Genomic DNA, 3,188 nt, shown 5'->3' with positions numbered 1-3,188 from the left:
TACCCGAAGGAGTCTCAGAGCAGCTTACAATATCCTTTCCCTTCCACTCCCCATGACAGACACCCTGTAAGGTAGGTGGGGCTGAGAGAGCTTTTCCAAGAACTGTGCTTGAGAGAACAGCTCTGAAAGAACTTATAACTGACCCAAGGTCACACCAGCAGCTGCAGGTGGACGAGTGGGAAATCAAACCCGGTTCTCCCAGATTAGAGTCCGCACTCCTAACTACTACACTAAACTAATATCAAACTTCCCACCACACACTTTTATCCCCACACATCAAACACATGGCCAGAGGACCTTGGGAGTCACATGCTGTGGGTCTCAGTGTGTGGGAGGCATGAGGGGTCCCCCATGTAGTAACACACAGGGCATGACAGACCTAATTGGTGGTGCGGGATGAGTGATCTGAATTTCTTTTGTTGGTGGAACAGAAGAGTAGAGGGCATTGACAGAGTACTGCCTGGGCTGTGACTGGATTAGTAAAATCCACGTATAGATAACTACATTTCAACAAGTCTTTTTTACTGCACCAACAAAGGAACACAACAAAGCAAGAAAGAAACTGCTACAACTTTCTGTTTTAGGAACAGGAAAGAGCTGCTTGAAGACAGGAAGAAAAGTAGCAACTTCTTAACAAACATAATAGCTTCCACTACCACCTCTGGGTGAAATAGGTCGTTTACACCTTCGGTCAATATGCATTGATCTAGTTCGGCCACAAGATGTTGACTCTTCAGCCACAGGTTCCTGGGTTCTCTGAGGGGTAATTATGAGAACTGCTGTAGAAATGTAAAGCAACTTACAGTGCAATCCTAAACAGAGTTATTCTCTTCTAAGTCTGTTGAAGTCAACAGGCTTAGAAGTCTGTAACTCTCCTTAAGACTACACTGTAATGAGCGCAAGTGTGTACTGCAAGATCCAGAATATCATAGGTTCAATTATGTTACCATCTAACAATGTGCTATCTTCTTTTCTAAATTTTAAAATGTGTCCAATTACTTTTCATGCAATTCACCAAGTCCACCTCTCCTCTGTTCATGTAGTGCCTTGAATATGTTTGGTTTTGATGCAAGCCTTGGGCCATTCTTTTTTTAATTAAAAAAAATCCTCATTCTTTCCTTTCATTTGTGAATTTTGATTCATTTTATCTTATCTTGATCGTGTGCCTCAGTGACCTGCTTAATCTGTCAAACTATTGAGTCTGTCAGTTCCTTCCTGTCTCAGAGTGGCCCACTGGGGGACCCAGTAAGACCTGGATTAACAAGGTAAACACACAGTGTTTGCATGACTTAATTGCCACTCTACCTCCTTGCCTTCATCCACTGTCAATGGGAGTGAGGTATGATTGAATCATTCAATTCTGCCCTAAAGTATCTGTCCATAAAGGAGGCAGCCTGTTGTGACTTTGCATAAGTCAATGCCCTCTGCCTTGCCTCTTTCCAAGCAGGACAGGTGCTCAGTATAGCAGGCATGTCCAACTTCGAACAGGTAGTGATCTATGTTTTCTGGCCAAAAGTGCTGGTGATCTACCACCATGAAAACAAAGTTTCAAATTAGTTTATCATCAAAAAACCCCAAACACCTGTCCAGCAAACCAGGAGACCAAGTGGGGCTGGTGATCTACCTCTGACTCCTCCGTGATCTACTGGTAGATCACGATCTACCTGTTAGACGTACCTGCAGTATAGCAATGCATGCAGAAACACAGGGACGTGTCCACCTGAGAACATGTAATCAACACATATTACAAAGTAAACCTTTCAGGATCAGAACAGTAAACTGTGCTCCAAATCTTCATTCGGTATTCCTCCATGATGAAAGTAAAATTAGTGAAGACTTCTTAAGTAAAAGAAATCCACAAGTTTAAATTATGTATCTTAGTATGATGGATCGTCTGACATAACATTTGTTTTTCCTGACAAAGTTGACACCTGATAACTCTGTAGTGATTAATTTGATAGAAACACCCATAAATAAAAGAAAATTTAGACATCTCACTATTTATTTAGTGTGTTTACTCCTTTGATATACATATATAATTTGATTCTCTGTCAAAAATAGAAAACCAGGGGATGAGGAGAAAACCAAGGCATGAATAACTCTTACACAGAGAAAAGGATAAAAGCTTGGTGTACTCTTATTAGCTTCTTCCTGGCGTCATGGCAGCTGATGAAAATTCAGGATCTGATCACTTTGTCGTAAGCTGACAGCACTGACTGAATGCCTAGGCAAAATCATACTTTCAAAACAATTCCATCTAAACTAACAAACTGCAAACGCCATCTGATCTTTTGAGAGAAAACAGAAAACGGAGCACTGAAGAATCCAGCCAGTGAAACAGAAGTGGTTATAGTGCCGAAGGACTTGCAGCTGTGCCACCCAGCTTCAAAACTCCACACTGCCACGGAGCTTCAGTGGGTGATCTTAGGCCAATCGCTCTCTCTCAGCCTAAACGACTACACAGGATTGTCCTCACATTGGGAGATGGCAGAATAGATACCATAACGGAATGAAATCTGAGTCCAGTGGCACCATTAAGACCACACTGTAATAATCAGTAATGAAAAGTTAGCAGCCTGGAGAAGGTCAGTTGGGAAGCTGAGACAATTTCACCTCCAAGGCAGTAGACATAACGATCTGGGAGATAGAGAGGTTGCTGAGGAATGACTCTCTGACCCTAGAAAACGTGGGGAGTTTTGTAGACTTTCCTGGAATATAGCTGAATGCATCTGTAAGGCCAAATCCCCTGAATTGTGTAATCCCTCCCCACAATACATTTGATTGTATTTTACTGCAAGAGACTTAGGCTATAGATGATTTTTTTGGCCATGTTTTTTGTCCATGTTTTTTTTTTTTACAATGTCCATTCCTGCCAGCAAAGGTTCTTCTATAGGAAGGCCACAAGCTGGTACAAAGGATTGATGAGAGGATAGAATGGACAAGGGATGACTGATCTGTAAAATGCATTGGATCCCCACTGGGAAGGAAAGTGGGATCCAAATATCCTAAAGAAACAAATAAGAGGCAGAATCAGAGGTCGATTTGGGGGGAATCGCGGGGGATCGCCATTCCCCCGGGTGAGGTGCGGGGGCGGGGCACATGACGAAGCCCCACCCCCTGCTTCTGGCCGCCCCGCTTCCGGCCCTCATTCAGCCAGGAGGAGGCAGGAGAGGAGGGAGGGTAAGTTG

This window comes from Gekko japonicus, unplaced genomic scaffold (assembly GCF_001447785.1).
Source record: "Gekko japonicus isolate JY-2015 unplaced genomic scaffold, Gekko_japonicus_V1.1 scaffold327, whole genome shotgun sequence".
Lineage (NCBI taxonomy): Eukaryota > Metazoa > Chordata > Lepidosauria > Squamata > Gekkonidae > Gekko > Gekko japonicus.
Note: the sequence above shows the minus strand (reverse complement) of the source record.